This window comes from Alosa sapidissima, chromosome 4, assembly GCF_018492685.1.
Source record: "Alosa sapidissima isolate fAloSap1 chromosome 4, fAloSap1.pri, whole genome shotgun sequence".
Lineage (NCBI taxonomy): Eukaryota > Metazoa > Chordata > Actinopteri > Clupeiformes > Clupeidae > Alosa > Alosa sapidissima.
Window position 1 is genome coordinate 22,414,821 of NC_055960.1, and position 17,706 is coordinate 22,432,526.

General features: G+C 41.3%; 1 long non-coding RNA gene across 6 annotated transcripts; it reads right to left on the reverse strand.

Annotated features, from left to right (window-relative positions):
- Positions 1–7,072: 7,072 nt before the first annotated feature.
- LOC121707780 lies at positions 7,073–11,233 on the reverse strand. 6 transcript variants are annotated; one of them, XR_006031393.1, is made up of 3 exons: positions 11,076–11,233; positions 9,994–10,968; positions 7,073–9,830 (listed from the first exon to the last, which is right to left on the reverse strand). It is a non-coding gene; the product is annotated as an uncharacterized LOC121707780 (long non-coding RNA). The 6 variants fall into 6 exon arrangements; XR_006031395.1 differs by having other exon boundaries at positions 7,073–9,536; positions 9,647–10,968; XR_006031397.1 differs by having other exon boundaries at positions 7,073–8,376; positions 8,655–10,968.
- Between the last annotated feature and the right edge of the window lie 6,473 nt (positions 11,234–17,706).

Sequence of the window (17,706 nt, forward strand, 5' to 3'; positions counted from 1 at the left end):
ATTGAGAATGTCATTATTTAAGGGCAACTCCACGCAAAACTGTCATAGGCTATATCCATAACGCCAACTAAATAGCCTTGGCATTGTGTTGGCGTTATGGATGTGACAGTTTTGTGTGGAATTGCCCTTAAACGTGAGCGCAGGTTTGTCTTTATATTTTTCAGATGTGAGAGATTTCTCACATCCAAGTGGAATAGGGTTAACACAGCAATACTAACTCGTTGCAGTGTGCTACATATAACGGGCAGTTCATTTCCCGTTTTCAGAATCAGTCTTCGGACTTTCCCATTTCAGCCCGCTTGTGCGCTCCCCATTTCAGCACTCGCAAGCTGTGGTCGCTGATGCTTCCTTTTTGACATTTTCCTTAACTAGCCTACAGCAAGCGCTTACAATAACAATTAAAGACGAGTGTTCTCGTTGACTGAAATGGGGGGAAATCGGTGATTTTGTTTGATATTGACATGGCAACGAACCGCGAATGTAGGCCTAACAATATTGTGCAGGCTACGGTTACGGAGTCAAGTGAGGTGGGAAGTTATAAATTACTCAGATACATTAATACATTTTAATTAAATAGGCCTACTCATTATTATTTTCAAAAGCTGAGCCGGATCAGAGGGATCGGGTTGCCGAGGCCTAGTTCGGTGTGTCGCAAATTTCAAACGGAAATTCGATCGGAAAAACACATTGCAATCTGTCAGCTCTCTCATCAAGACGGGATCTAAGTCACGTCTTTGTTACAGATCGATTGGTCAGTCCACTCGTTAAAGCAACACCAAAGAGTTTTTTATACCTTAAAATAATGTTTCCAAAATCGTTTCAGTGGTTCATCAACTCGTAACAGGGTGAACGGCACTTCTGCATTTGCTTCGCAGCCCTCTATCGGCTATAACCGCACTATGTAAGTTTGCCAGATCGGGTAGCGGATCTGTAGTTCGATGGAATGAGACATAAGAAACTACAAATTTGACTTGCATCTGATGTCGCAATACATCGTACTTTTATAAGTCATGCAAAATATTCTACCTTGTCTGTGGACATCGTTATTTGCAAAGCTGGTGCTGGATAAACAAATAGCGTGCGTGCGACAGAGGGAAAGTTCTTTGGTGTTGCTTTAAGGGTCTTCCTTAATAAAATCACATTGTTGGTTATGAAAAGACACAGTTTATTGTTGTTGTTGCATATGTGCTGTGATTTTGTTAATGTCTTGCAATGTCTGACAAAGCAAGTAAGGGCAAGCAAACATTTCATTGATGAACCAAGTAGAAATGATATACATTTAAACATTAAAATGATCTAGAATTACACTCAAATTACAACATTATTTACACTTCAGGATGGGTAAAGACCAAAATAACAAACCAAACAAGACTACATATTTGGAGTGGAACTAATTTACTTGAAAACAAAAGACGAAATCAACAACAGAAACTAACCTCACTCCTTACTGATAAAAAACGGGAAAATGGTTAAAGACTAACAAAATGTATACGAAGAATACAAAGTTCTATTCAAAGCATCACAGTTGAACACATCTTGCAGATGGAATTGTTGTTACTACATTAACTCTTTCCTCTCTGATTGCAGAAAAAGCCACTTTGCAGCAGCATGAAGCACACTGGCCAAGAATTCTTTTGAAGGGAATGTAAGAAGCATGTGACCATGGGACATACTGTGTTCCCCAAACAGTGCAGGTACTGTTGTTACCATAGTGCCACTTGTCACCATGTTCTTCAAACCAGTTAACTTCGGCAACATGTTCAGCTACTTTAACAGAATCCTCCCTCAAGGCGTGTCGTTGCAGCCAGATCAATGATTGGATCACCTGTTAGTGCATCACATCTCAACCACTTAGCACAGATAAGTGCAGAGGACCCAATACGATAATTGGATGCCGAAAAGACATCCCCAGCTAAACTGAATCGGTGACAATATGTATAGTGTAAAGACACTCTCAAAATTGTTTCACTTGGGTACAGGATTTAAACATGGACATTAGTGCAGAATTTTGGACAAATGACATTGTGCTCTGTCTGACGGGAGGAAGCATTATTTCCAGAGTTTTGTCATACTCATACCAATTAGTGAGCATCAGGTCATGAGCAAGGCCATATAAGACCTCAAAGTGCTCAGATGTCACAACGGGATTGGTGCTGAAAACGCATTGAACCTCAAAATCAAAAGTCTCAGAGGAAAAGGGGGATGTCAGCTGGCTACCAGCAACCTGCCATTCAGTGAGCCACTTTCTCATTATATTAAGCTCGGTATCACGGTTATTGGTGTGGTACTGACCTAGTGTGCCATTAGCTCTTTCAAAGGAAAAACACCAAAAACCATGAACTGGCCCATAATCCTCAATGCAAGCTTTTAGGTGTAAATGAAGATGCATGTTCATGGTACACCATGACTTTCCGTATCGTTCCTGAAATGAGGTGCAGAACATCTTAAGGCATCTGTGTGCATCCTCAAGGTTCCTCTGACAGATTACACGGGAACACAACAATTGGGCTGCTGAAATGAACATTCTCCAAATTATGTAATCATTCTCAGGTATGATTCCCTTCAGTGCATAGGTGGAATAAACACAAACCCACAATTTCCACTGGGCTGCCATGAAACCTTCAAAACCAGCATCAATTTTAGAGGGTAAACCAGAGTCAGTGCTGCTTGGCAGTTTCAGAGAATTTACTCTCTCCTGAAGGACTGCAAAGTTGTCTTTAGACAGGACCCCCTGCTCTTTCCATGCTTGCATGACCCTTTTTGCTGTGCCCTCTAATAGGTTGTGCATAGGGTCAATAACATGCATGCGGACTACATCAAAGTAGGGTAGGTCATGAAGACAACTGTACCTAGCCCCATATGTGCCTTCAATTCTGTCTCTTTCGGCTTTGTTTTTGGCCATCTTGGCTCTCTTGGCATACATGCAGTGTTCTGTGTTTGTTCGGGAGGGCCAATCTTCCTCAAAACCAGAGAAGTCTACCTTATTTTCTGCTGTCCTAAGAAACAACTTTGTACATTTACTGCAAGCTCTTGTGGCAAAGTGGCTGAGAAATCCCGCCACCTTCCTCGCTGCAGGAATGTCGCTGGCAATGCACATTAGAGCAGCATGGATTAGGAGCTGCCCGCCATTTCCGTTTTTGCAGGTCGGCAACGAGAGGCTCTAAAAAACCGTTAATGTGGTGTGTTGGCTCCTTTGGTCCAGGGATGATGCCGACAACAATGATATTTTTGTACGGTTGAAACCAATCCACATTAAGCATAAGGCCAAGATTGCCAGATGCACTAAAAAAATGGCTGGCCTGCAACTACACCGAAATCTTTCCATACCTGGCCATCAAAAACGTCTGCATAGGTCCCTTCCGGGACAGTGCGAGATCTCCACTTTTCACAGGCGTCACTAAATTTGGGTCTATTCACTAAATCCTTAATGGATTGTATTATACTCCTGTAGCAGTACATCTTCTTAAGGTAAAGGTGCTCCTTTCCCCCCTTTCCCAAAACAGACCTCATCAAGATGGTGCCACATTTCTGCCTGAACTTTTTTTGAGGGTGACTTGGAAAGGCTACATGGTAACAAGTGTTAGCAGTCCTCCTAATAATGTTGCCACGTTCATCTAACACAGTCTTGACTGCCTCATCCAAAGTGTAGACAGTTACACATAGGGCAGACTATATACTTTTGAAAGTCATCTTTATTAAAAACCTGTGTGCTTTCTGACGAGGTACATCGATTTTGGGAAGAGATTGCCGAGGTGTCTGAGAGGTTCACTTTGGAACAGCATGCCTATTGCCTGAAGAAAGGCTTTTAGTACCCCTAAAAGTGAGACATGCCCTGTCTGAAACTGTAAAGAAACATTTCCATTTGGAAAGCATCATTAGAAGGAACACAATTACATTGTGTGTGCTTGAAGGCTCCATGGGGTCGCTAGCTTCTTCAAGCTCCTCGCTGTCATAGTCACTGAGAATCTCTGGATCCTCATTTATAGACTGTGTAGAAGTAATAGAGTGCAGATTGTATGAAATGAATGTAGTTTAAATGTAATTGAATGTTTAACTGGATTTAAATGTTCTAAATAAAAGAGTTTACAATACTTTTGGAGAACATATTTTTATTCATCATGATTACAGATACAAATTAAATATGAAATCTAAATGTGTTTACCTGCTCATCCAAGGAGTCAGAGTCTGAGGGTAGGGATCTGCTCATCTGAATAACACAGAACCGTAAATTAAAAAAAGAAATGACGATGCAACTGCATCTCAGCTGATATTCGGTCTATAATGGAGTGGAATGGAAATTTCTAAGTGACCCCAAACTTTTGAACGGCAGTGCATGTTTTGATTACCATCATTAAAGTCTGAACGCTTGTAATGTTGTTCACCTCTTCGTCTTCTATGATGTCTTCACTGTCACAACTCTGGTCTCCATGCATACTTGTGTCCACCTAAAGCAGGAGTTTTGTACAGTAGCATTAAGTTATAACGCAGTGTTTCCCACAGAATTGAATTGTATTTGTGGTGGTAGGTGTATGGGGGGGGGGGATTTAATGATTTTCTCTTGACCAATAAGTTTGTTCTGACTGAAAATGAACAGAGAAGAATACCAACATTTTAGAGTGGCAGAGCCAGAGTCCAGACCTCAATCCGTCAAAAAAGTGAGCACAAGGCCAGAGTGATTGCAAATAATTATTCCTGACTCAAAACCCGGATTGCTGTTAAAAAGTTGTGGTCTTGAATCATTGTGGAGACACGAAGAGGCTTGGTAGATATCACAAGAACCATTTTGAGATCTGTGAATGCAAATAAAGATGTTTCTATTGATTTAAAAAGGGTATGAATAATTTTGACATGCCGTTTTTCATAAAAATGTTAAAGATGAACACACTACTTTTTGATTCCATGTTTCTCCCACATTGTCTATCAACCTTTTGGCATGTGACGGTGTCATTTTCAGAACAAACATATTGGTCAAGAGAAAATCAACATTAAATCAATATTTGCCAGGGGGTATTAATCATTTTGTTCTTAACTGTAGCTGTAACATTATGGCTAACCTCAACAACACAAGTGTTCTAACACTATTCTATTCTAATTTAGTCCTATTTCAATAGTAGGCTACAGCATAGAAAATCAGTTTTGTGGTGGTCAATTCTGATACTGTGGTGGGCTGCAACAAATTAGTCAATGTATGGGAAACGCTGTAAAGCGTGAAATTCCAATTATTGTTGAATTGTAATAGCAATTGTTAATTGACAGCTGTGATATGAGTAATGTGAAGCCAATATTTTCACTTTATTGGGTGTTTAAGAAGGTATTCAGTAAATATTCTTGTAACATTTCATCTAGAATGCAAATTTGCTCTTGCTCATCTTGCTCTCTCTGCAGGTCTGTATTGGCCTATTAGTGAGAAACAGTTCATTTTTAATCGGTTTGTGCCATTGTCAAAACTCACCTGAGGAACAGTGCCACTGGTCCGAGCGGTTTGCCTTGTGGTTAACTGTTTACGTGGAAGAAAGTCATTGATAAGGTCAGGTAGTTGTGACCTCATCAAGTGATTTGCAGGGTATGAGAACATTTCATGCAGTTTCCACATAAAATAGGCAAGGATACTTATTGACATTTGGGGGTGATCACACAGTGTATGTATGACTCACTACCAGTGGTGTAGTCTAGTCATATTTTCACCATTATCACATCCTATTAGTTTTGGACATCAAGGTAAATACATTTATTAAAACAACAAAAAAGGAAATGTTGATAGGTAGAACCAACTCACCCCTTCTGAAACATCCCTTCGATGCCTGTGGAAGGTGGATTTTGACACCAGGTCATCACAATGTTCACAGTAGTGAAGGTAGCCCCGTTTGGACATTGGATTATGTAATTTGGCGAAAGGTAAGGGACCGGGTTAATTTAAAGGTAAACTATGCAGTATTGGCAATTTCTTTACTGTTTTCTTGGTTTTTGCTTCTTTTTTGGTGGCTCTGTCATAACGAAAGTCTGAGAAATTCCATCGCTACCTTTTTCTAGCCGGTGCCTGGCGTGTATGTGTATTTGAATGCAGTAAAGCAATTCATTACACTTGTTATACTTCCTGACACTGAGGCCGTCGGCCTGCCGGCCCACAGTTGCAAGGGTCGTTTTTCTGCTCACAGGCGCTAGGGGGAAGCGAGACTGCCACCATTCAACCCGAAAAAAGTCATATAACCATTTAGGCCGTGGGCCGAGGGGCGATTTCATGTTTCTGAACTTTTTTTCACAGTGGAGGCGCCAAGATTTTATGGATACATTCTACGTGTATATTCACGTTAGATAAAAATTGTTGCCACTTACAGCTAATGAACATATTTTTTTTATCGATAACTTTATTCCACATTATTTTCCAGGCAAATAGACAAGACCGCTATATTTTGGGTCCTAAATGCATGACGTTTGTTCCTTGTCATCCAATCGCGTTCTTGGAATTACGCCGGTGTGGCTTGACCCGCCCAAAACTGTAAACAAACCCCTGTGTGAAACGTGAAATATTTGGCCTTTTTATTTGGATCATTTTTAGGCTTTTGAACTCTTTACTCAACTTGATATAAAATGAAACGAGTATGCAACTTAAACGAGTATGGGTGTAGAAGTAACGTTTACAGCATGTTCTGTTTCTTTGCAAACACTAATAAAAGTTTTTCATACATCTTGGAATTTGTATTTCATGCGAGTTGTATACATCTATCACGTCATGAAAAAGCCAGGAAATAGCCTCTTCGGGCACATGGTACCTGCATCACCTGCAGCCATGAACTGCTGCATGCATGTAGTGGACGTTGATGGACCAATAAGCCCATTTACAGCTATAAGTTGGGACAAATTCATTCAGTCAGTGTTTCTTTGGAAAGACCTTGCCTGTAGAGAGAGTGTTGTTGCAGAAGAGGCAGTGCAGAGGTTTAATTTGAACAGCCAGGAATCAACTGCTATACCAGACAACGGTGGCTACCACAGAGATTGCTACTGCCATTTCACAAATAAAACTAAGATACAAAGAGCACAAAAGAGGAGAGAGAAGGAAGCTTTAAATGCAACAAAAGGTTGGTATCAAAAGATGAAACATTAAAATGAATGTAGTGTTAACTTCAATGTTGAATTCAACTTGCCCTGTAAATGAGAAAATAAATGACAATTAGTGGCAAGTCTATTAGGGGACATTTTAAGGAACCAGTTTGTGTTCAATTTGAATGATAGGGAGGACTACAAATACAGTACCTACATTCACACCTGCCTGCAGCCTTTGTGTTAATATGACAGGGACGCACATTTATTCTGCAGTGGATTATGTTAAAATGAAGAGGAACACTATTTTAGTTTCCCATAAGCACTGCCCACACAATTTGATCCAACAGCTAGTATCTGTCAATTAATGCACTATTGTTGAGAGTAGGCTACACAACCTAAATCTGTTGTCTTCTGTTTAATGTGTAGGGATAGAGGTAGAGGCAGAGCTAGAGGATGGTGAGGAAGGTCCATCAAAAACTCGGGCTCTAAGGTCACACACCAGTGGTATTTCTACATCACAACGAGCACCACACCTACTACCTGTGCAGTGCATTATCTGCAGAAGTAACAAATACAAGCAGGAAAAACACAGCAAGAAAAGGTTAAAGGAGAAACTTTCGTTGTGTGAAACACTGCATGCTGGGAAACTGGTTCTTGCCGCTGAAGGCAGAAAAGATGAGGCTCTCCTCCTTCATATTAGAGACAGGGACTTGGTTGCCAGCGAAGCACGTTACCACTTCACTTGTTTCAGGGATTACACTAGGTACCTGTACTTAAAAACAAAGAATACAGAGAGCAGGCTCTATGAAATTGGCTACAAAACATTTTGTGAGACAGTCATTGAGGAGAGGCTTATAAAAAGGCGAGAGGTGTTTCGCTTGGCAAGGCTCAATACCCTTTTCAAAGACACTGTGAAAGAAACAGAGGGAGAAGACATAGGAGCGTATAAGGATCACCTGTTGAAACAGAGGCTTCATAAGTCCCATCCTTTTCTAAAATTCCACAAAGCCTCCAAAACATACCTTGTTTATGTAGACAATATATCTCCTGAGGAGATTCTCCAGGATGTCGCCATGTCCTCTTCATCCTCATCTGAGGATAGTGATGGAGATATGAACCTGGAGATGGAGAGAGAGGAGCCTGACAATGCCACCACAGAGATCACAGATGATTATCGCCTTTTATATCATGCTGCACTTACCCTCAAAGAGATCCTCCAAAACGCTGCCAAATCGTCTGAAAAACTTCCATGGCCTCCCACTGCAAGTGACCTCACCCTGGAGAGGGCCTTTGAGGTAGTGCCTCACCAGCTGTTCAATTTCATTGCATGGGCATCTGGAATTACATCAGAACCAGCAAACGAGCATGTTAGGTTCAGTTTTGAGGATAGCAGGAAAATATTGTCTTCCTGTCAGGACATCATTACCTTGGCAACAAAAGCACGATGGCTCATGCCGAAGCAATGTGCACTTGCCATGGCAGTTAGACATATGTCTGGCTCAGCACAACTCATTGGAATGTTGAATGGTCTTGGCCACTGTTCATCCAATTCCCTGGTCCTTGAGCATGATACTGCCCTGGCTAATCTGCAAATGGAGAAAGGAGAAACTTACATCTCAGAATCCATCTGTGCTGAAGTGCCTGTGACTTTGGTCTGGGACAACAATGATTTTGGAGAAGAGACCCTGTCTGGTAAAGGGACAACGCACAACACCAATGGTATCGCAATTCAGCGAGCCACGGGTAATGATGCAGCACCTGTTCCAAACACATCCAGACAAAGAACAAGAGAGCGGTCAGTCAATCCTCCACCACTTAACCTACTATATTACAGAAGAGGAAAGCGGTCTGGTCCTCATAGTTCAGGGTTGGAGATTGATTTTCAGCAGGACCAAAACAGGGGTGCCCAAACAATTGGTCGGAGAACTGATGCAGCATACTTCTTAATGAAAGTCCCTGAGGCCCAGGGTAAAGTTCTTCCTGGGTGGACAGGTTTTAATATTATGTTGAAGGAAGATGCAGTCTTACCTCTTACAAATGTGACCTACTTACCTGTGATTGATGCCAGCCCAACTGACCTGAACACAGTTCACACGATCCTGAGCCGCTCCATTGCAATTGCTGACAGCCTAAAACAAACAGAAATTGTATTGGTTATGGACCAAGCCATCTATGCCAAGGCACAGGAAATCCGTTGGCAGACAAGCTTATATTCAGAAAGACTTGTTTTAAGGATGGGAGAATTCCATACGGCCATGGCATTTCTTTCCTGCATTGGGAAGCTCTATGCAGACGCAGGCCTTCAGGACATCTTAATTGAGTCCGAACTGGTGGCTGTAGGCTCTATTGATGGGGTGATTACAGGCCACCATTACAACAGGAGCATGCGGGCCCACAAGCTCTTCACAGAGGCATTGCAAAGACTGCGCTGGCAGGCCTACTTAGACACATTGCCATACACAGGCAATTCTGCAGCGATGGAAATTGCAACAGACCTGCAAGACCGGTTCCCCATTGAGTTCAATGAGGCACTTAACTCTGAAACATTCCTGGATTTACTGAAAGGCTATGATGAATTTGTGGAAAGAAATCACTCAAATCTGACCTTTGCATTTTGGAGCCAGTACATTGAAATGATGGAGACCCTGCTTCTTTTCATCCGGGCTACTCGGGAGGGAAACTGGGCTCTCCATTTGTCTACTGTTCAATGCATGCTGCCCTGGTTCTTTGCTTGTGATAAAGTCAACTATTCCCGTTATCTGACAGCATATTGGGCCGAGATGAACAATCTGGAAAACACACATCCAGCAGCACACCAGCAGTTAACTTCAGGTGACTTTGTAGCACAAAGGCACCAAACACATGGCTTTGCTGGCACAGCATGCGATCAGGTAATTGAACAGACAGCCAATCGAGATTCTAAGACAAAGGGAGGCATTAGTGGGTTCTCACTGAATAAGGGTGCAGTTCACCGATGGACCTTGACCCAGCATGAAAGGGCAGCAATCACTGTGGAGTGCAAAAACATGGCAGGGCAGGGACCAGTGGCACATCTGAATTCAGAGCTAGAACAAAGCAGAATGCAGAGAGATCAGACTGATGTTGTAAACATTCTGAGCACTATTGAAAACATGGTGAATCCTTTTGACCTATCCCTGGATGGAGACACTCTCTATCAAGTCTCCTCTGGCCAGCTGGCATCAGAAAACATTGCCACAGACTTAATACAGGCTAAACAGAGAGGTGAAGTGGCACTCACAGAATTCTTTGACAGACGGATCAGCACAGGAGAAAGGTCTTACCATGACCCAATTAAAAAAATAAAACTTAAAACATTTAAAGACTCATGCCAAAGCACTACAACAAAAGTCAAAGGAAGAGAAATCACCCTGACAACTCACCGCAACTTGTTTGCAAGATTAATTATTGTGGGCAGTGTTAGGCAAATTAATATTGAAGAAATGCTCACTTACTGTTTGGGTCCTTTTCCACAGGCTCTCGCAAACACCGACGGCTCCCTGGCAAAAACCAATAAAGCCAAGCTGATGCATGTCTTGCAGGAGGAGATCGGCCCGCCTACTACTGTGAAAGACAGCCCCGATGGCTCAGTCTACATTTGGGATGCTATGGCTCTTGTGCAACAGCTAAAGCCTTTGCCAACATTTGGGCAATATGCTGACCACGTACTGAGGACACTAGTTCACTCAGCAAAAGAGATGAAGTCAACAGAGCTCCATTTTGTATGTGACACATATAACAACCAAAGTATCAAAAATGCTGAGCGAAGTAGACGGGCTGAGCAGGGCTACCAAAAAATAAAAATCTATGGTGACGAGCAGAGAACACCCAAGCAATGGAAAAAAATCCTGCAATGTGGGGAGAACAAAAACAACTTGCTTGAGTACTTCTTCCAACGCTGGACCACATCTGCAAAAAATATAATTGAAAATGTTACCATCATTACGACACATGGCCACAAGTGTCATGCAATCAAGCTAAATGACACTGTCCTTGATGTAACTGAAATCAAAGACCTTGAGACTACTCAAGAAGAGGCAGATACACGAATTCTGCTGCACGCCGCTTATGCATCCAAGTCCTGCAGTGACCTGGTGATTAGGAGTCCAGACACAGATGTTTTTGTGCTGGCTCTAGCATTTTGCCCACAAATAGACGGTCATCTTTACTTCCACACAGCCAAGGGAAGAGAAACACACATTACAGATATAAGCAAACTACACAGCCATCTTGGTGAGGACAAATGTCATGCCCTTGTAGGTCTGCATGCCTTTTCTGGATGTGATATTGTGAGTGCTCTGTATAAAGTTGGGAAAGCAAAAGCCTACAAAAAATTATGCTCAAAACCAGAGTACTTGCGTCTGTTCCAAGACCTACTGTAGGAGCTAGATTCACCCCATCTTCAGACCTTTGTGAAGCACTGGAGGTCTTCACATGTCACCTGTATGAACAAGAAAACTGTAAAGAAGTGAACGTTGCAAGGGCCAAACTTTTTAAGGCAGGAAAATGCTCAGAGAGGGACTTACCTCCAAATAAAGACTGCTTGCACAAACATATTCAGCGTGCAAGTTATCAGGCTGCAGTACACCGCCGAAGCCTTGAGTGTATGCCGGATATTCCACCTCCAGTGAACCATGGGTGGAAAATGGCTGGAGATGGCTACGAAGTGGAGTGGATGTCACTGCCACCAGCTCCAGAGGCTGTACTGGCACTTGTACACTGTGGATGCCAAAAAACACAGTGTACTAAGGGCAGATGTACATGCAAACAGCATGATCTACCATGTACAGACCTATGCCAGTGCTTAATGTGTGAGAACAGGCCAAGCACTGACTAGAGTGGTATTCTCTGGATGACGTTCACCTCTTGAGCTATTAGCTCTGTTTGTTTGAATAATGTTCCCCTCTTGAGCTATTAGCTCTGTTTAGTTAGTTATCAAACATATGTTAATTAAATGTTTTAATTCAATATTTTTTGCAATGTCTTTTTTCATGCATGCAACACTGACATAAGATTTACTTAACGACTGTCACTTACGTCAACAGTTCTACCACACATACCGCACATGTGCCAATTAAATAGCTATCTTGTCAATACAGCCTGCCAATTTTAAGTAAGTTAACAGGTACTGTAGAAAAAATGATTCATTCCGTGTTAACAACAACTGCATTTTAACTTTATCACAGCCGTTTTGTACAAGGAGTTGTTCAAATAAAATGTAGTGCTACCTAAAGACAGTTTTAGCTCGACAAAAGCTAGCGACAAGCATTAGCCTATAGCGTCTACCAAGAATATAACGGCAATTGACAATTAACTAAGATTGCTGTTACATTGACAAAACACATTTGACCATCGCTGACTACGAAATCAACATGCTATATAGCAAGATACATATATACTATATTAAAGATACTTACCTCCACAAAATCAATCCTCTTCGGCGATGTCCATACTCTGGTAGCCATGTCGGTGGCTAAAAATGTTCGTGTGTTGTTGTCCAACAGCTGATTCGTATAGCCAAATCTGATTGGCTTGTAATATTCGTATGTCAGTATTGTACTATGCTATTGGTAGATTGACATTGGCGACCACAGCGCTCGCCTGTACCACCAAGAGTTATTAAAACTAATATTTCACGTGTCTGCGCCACGAACGTCAGTGGCAACAAGTGGCATATTGCAAATAACAAATGTATCCTACTGAATAGTAAAAAAACAAGTAATCCATCTCTCATTTTTCAAAATTGAACAGATACGCGGCTTCGGCCCACCGCCTAATTCCAATGACTCTGAAGCTGTTAAATGAAGGTAAATTAAGCTAAAAAAATTGCATATTAAGCTAAAAAACCTGCATAGTGTGCCTTTAAATTGCGCTACTGATGCGTCTTCGTTTTTTACCCACTGATCTGAGATCTGAGCTTTAACCTTGCTTGCTGCTGTTGGAGAATCCCCGCCAGAACCTGCAGTGTCCAATCACATTAAATCGAATGTTGCGATTCTCATGAATGATTGGACCTCATCTGGCTCACTTATTTAAAATCGGGGATATAGATGAGTTAACGTTCTTTAACGTTCATTACAGTCAGCAGATCAGACACGGACAGTAGGTTCCAAGCATAGACTGTATTTCCCACTATTTTCTATTTCAAGTTGTAGTAGCAGTTAAGTATAACCATGAACACTCCAAGGTGATCGCCAAATGAGGTTGCAAATGCTTGGCGAAGGAGTTCGCGACCACTTTCAGATGAGGAGGAACATGCTAGTATCAATACGAGCCTTCGTGACGTTTTGAGGTAAGTTGAAATAAGATAATAATTTGTATCCATCCAGATGTAGCTATACATAAGTATGTTTTTTTCTAGAAAGGTAAAGTGTGTTTGAATAAAACGCTTAGGTAAAAAAAAGAAGCTATCTAACTGATGCTAACGTGATGGTCTAAACTAGCGTTAACGTTAGCGCCTATCAATAACTTAGCTGTTAGCTAAATAGTTGCTATGTTAGCTACCGGCAGAGACGGTTGAGAAATTTTGGGCGCGCGTTAATGTTAGTTAGCTGCTACATAGCTAGTAGCTAGTGTGACACTAGTGTAACGTTTATGTAGGGTGATTGGCATATGATGTGATTGAGTAACGTTAGCACTAGAGCTAGTTGCATTGGGACTGGTGTGTGTTGGGTTGTCAATGTCTAAGGTTGCTCCAAAGTACGGTGGAGATAGATTATTAGATTATTGTTCTGCCCCTCTTTCGCAAAAAAATTGTAACGTTAATGTTAGGCCTAACATTTTGTGCCGTTATTCCCAGGCGCGGGGCGTTTTTTCCCGGTGCTCTGTCGAGTTGTGCTAACGTTACCTTGTCCAAATGAGCTAGAAGCTAGAACCGTAGCGCAAATTAATAGTATTTTGAATCACACAACCACTAGTAGCTAGTCTGCACAGGATGGATTTAAAAAAGTCTTAAATTGTCTGGGATGTCTCGAATTTTTGAAAGGAGGTATTAAATTTGCGTATGGGACAGTCAGTGAGCGAGCGAGTGAAATGTCTCCATTCGGTTTTTCGTGTATTAAAATTGTATAATTGTATAAGTGACTTATAAGGCTACTGGAGGAAGTGTAATGGTTGCAGAGTGAAAATGTTTTTCATGGGTGTGGTTAAAGCTGTGAAAACGGTAATAATATGTACAAATATGCCTGACGTTTGGTAAGCCAGTTAGCGATAGGGTGGCCATACGTTTGAATTTAGGCAGGACATAGCCTATGGATTTTAAAAGCCCTGTCCGACGCAGCCTCAAGCCGGACGCTCATTTGTCCTTTTTGGAGTTGCGCTGGGCATCATGGTTTCACAAACTATAGACGCGAAGACTGCTGGTCAAATTATGCGCAGTGCTTCTGTCACTCATCTGATAATTTGCCCCGAAGGAAGGAACCACGGACTGATATCTTTCCTATTTTACTATTTAGATGTCTTGAAAAGGTCTTAAAAAGTCTTTAAATTTGCATTTGGAAAATGTACAGATACCCTGTAGAGTAGTAGAAGAGCCGATTGGCATGTTTAGTTAAGATAATTAAGCCCTTGAAATGTAAGGTTTATTTTAAAATATTTACTGACTGCCATTGTCAGGTGCTGTGGCATTCTGTTTCAGTGGGGAAAATATGCACTAAAATGCTCATGTGTCTCTTTTTCTTGATGCAGGGCAATGGGTGACATCAGGAGTTCGATTGATGATTTGAGAGGTGACCTAAAACAACTCCAGGACACTGTGACTGGAATGGGACAGCAGCCCTCCTCCAGCACCAACAACAAAGTGCCACATGAACATGAAGTATTTCATTGTATGTTTTAAAAGACCACGCCACCATTTTTTTAAAATGGACTTATTCACTGTTTCTCCAATAGCTTTACTAAGTGGGTAAAAGCTTTTCTGCCATTGCATGTATTACCGCAGACCGATACAAACTCACTAACCTAGCTCAGCATAGTTTATTGATTTAAGTATCCTGATGCCCTCAATCTGTCAGGTCAATTTTGAGCTTTCTTGTAATTTTACTTGTGAGCTGTGTAGTCACAATATGTGCAAGTGGTAATGCTTACTTGGAACTATATTCTTCTGATTGCTGTCTGGGTGCAGTAATATCACAAAGCACCCAGGAACCACTTTGAAACTTCAAAAACCTTCAGAAAGACTGCTCTACTTTGTCACTGCACTCAAAAGAGTATAGTTTCAAGGAAGTATATGCCTAGAAAGCACCAGGTGTCAATTTTCATTGACTTTTGTCCCGACGTCCCGGGGATCATAAAAAATGCTTCCGGGACACAATAGAATGATGTCTGGGACAACTCTGGGACAGTAAAAAAAATGGCAAAGCAAATTTCAAAATAGGTACTTTTTTCCTAAACTGTTCACATGGGAATCTAAACGTATTTTTCTCGTCTGAATATAATGATACAACATTTGACCTGGCGTAACAGGGCAGCTGGCAAAAGCAGCATCAGCCAGCTGATCTGTAAAGAAGTGGTTTTGTACACGCAGCCTTACAGCACTGTTTAGGCTACTGCTTTTCAAATCACGGTAGGCTACAATGTTATTTTTGGTACAAATATAGTAAGATGCCCAAATGGGCTGGGTGCTTGCGTAGGAATCCGCCATTTAATTGGTTAAATGAATATTCAGTGACTCATAGGCCGACACAAAAATAGGGCACGGGCGGTAGGCCTAATGGGTCACTTTCCGATATAGAGGTTAACTTACCTAACTAGCAGGCAGGTAAATGGCATTTGTTTTCATGACCGACGAGATGACCGTCCTCTCTGACTAAAACGCTGCGTGTTTTCTGTCAGTGACAGACAAACGTCACCAATATCATGCTGAGCTAAATAGCCTACTGCAACTGTGATTTGACAAAACGATAGTGTTGCAAAGTAGCCTATAACAATGATAACAGTTATTTAAGTTAGCATTTGACATTTCGCTGTGGCAGTTCTAAGGCTAGGGGTGTCCAAACTGCGGCCCGCCACGTACTTTAATCCGGCCCGCTGAGCATTTATTAGTTTATCATAGATCCGGCCCGCCATGCACTTTAATCTGGCCTGCCGAGCATTTAATTAGGTTATCATAGGCCGCTCGCTATTTTATCCAGCAATAGACAACGTTGTGGTTAACTTTAGGCTACTGCAAACTGCTTTACACTCTTCTTACAGAACGTTTACAATGTCAAAACAGCTTGTTACATCGGGATAGTTGCAGCAGATCTAACTACGTTTTGCTACTTCATTTAATTGGGAACGCATTTGAGTGTGCACAAGATTGTGAGAGCACGGCAGGAGAGTAGCCTATCTGACAGCTCAAAACGATGGACAATGAGAACGTCTAGTGCAACCTCAAAAAAGAGCCAAAAGCGCAATCTCTGAAAATGAGTGTTGTGTGAAACAGCAGATGATTAATGTTAATAAAATGGTGTTTAATAAATGGTTCAGAACTGACATGGTGGACCAGAACGAGTTAATTCTGACTTAAATTCTTAACTTGTCAGTTAATTCTGACGAGCTAATTAACTTAACTTAAGGGAAGAGGAGAGATGGACTTCTCTGCATAGTCTGTCTGCCTCTTCACCCCCTCCATGTTTGGATACTGTCTGTCCACTAGCCACTTTTACCACTGTCTTTTTGACTCACTGTTTGCGTGCTATATTAGCACATTAGCGCACATTCATAACCCCTCCCTCCATGCCACAGCCGAACTGTGGCCACCTTTTCTTAAAATAGTTAGATATAGGCTATAGATATATAGACTTTACTTTTATTTCTGCATTGTTGCACTGTTGGACTTACTCATTTGCACACCATTAGTGTTCTTCAAATGTCTAATTGCCCCAGAATTTCAAAAAGTTTTTAGGAAAGCCCTTAATTTTATTGTCAAATGTATGCTTGGAGTTTTTCTTGTGTGTTTGCCAGCACACATTTTCACCATTATTTAGGATTGGCAGTGGCTCAGTGGGCTAATGCCTTGTACTGATGTTTCTTAGGTTGAGTGTTCGAATCCCCGTTAGAGCTTTAGGATTTGTCATTTAAGATTCACACCATTGAACAGCACCTGAATGACATCAGCCAATCAACATTCACTCTCATCAGTTGCCAAGAATCAGAATGCCGGGACTCACTATTACATTTAGGGGAACTTCTTTGTTTACTATTTTTCCTTCATCATTACGTCTATCATATTTATATTTCATCCATTAGTGTTCATCTTTACAAATGTCTAATTGCCCCAGAATTTCAAAAAGTTTTCAGGTGTACTCTTTTAGGAAAGCCCTTCATTTTATTGTCAAATGTATGCTTGGAGTTTTTCTTGTTGTGTGTTTACCCATACACATTTTCACCATGTGAATGTGACTGGCCAACATTAGCATACTAGAATAGAATGCTGTTGGGTTGTGGAGGTTAGCACACTATAACATTACAGCTACTTGTCAATATGGACTTGTAGTGCAAGGCAAGTATAACTGTATAATTATAGGCTGTTTATCTTATTGACACTGCTGTAGCCTATAATTATTTGTTATTCTTATAATATTTGTCATTTTTTATACATATTTAGTCGGCTCTTCCACTTGACAGAACAACTCTATATCGGTTAAGGATGTCACGCATGAAACA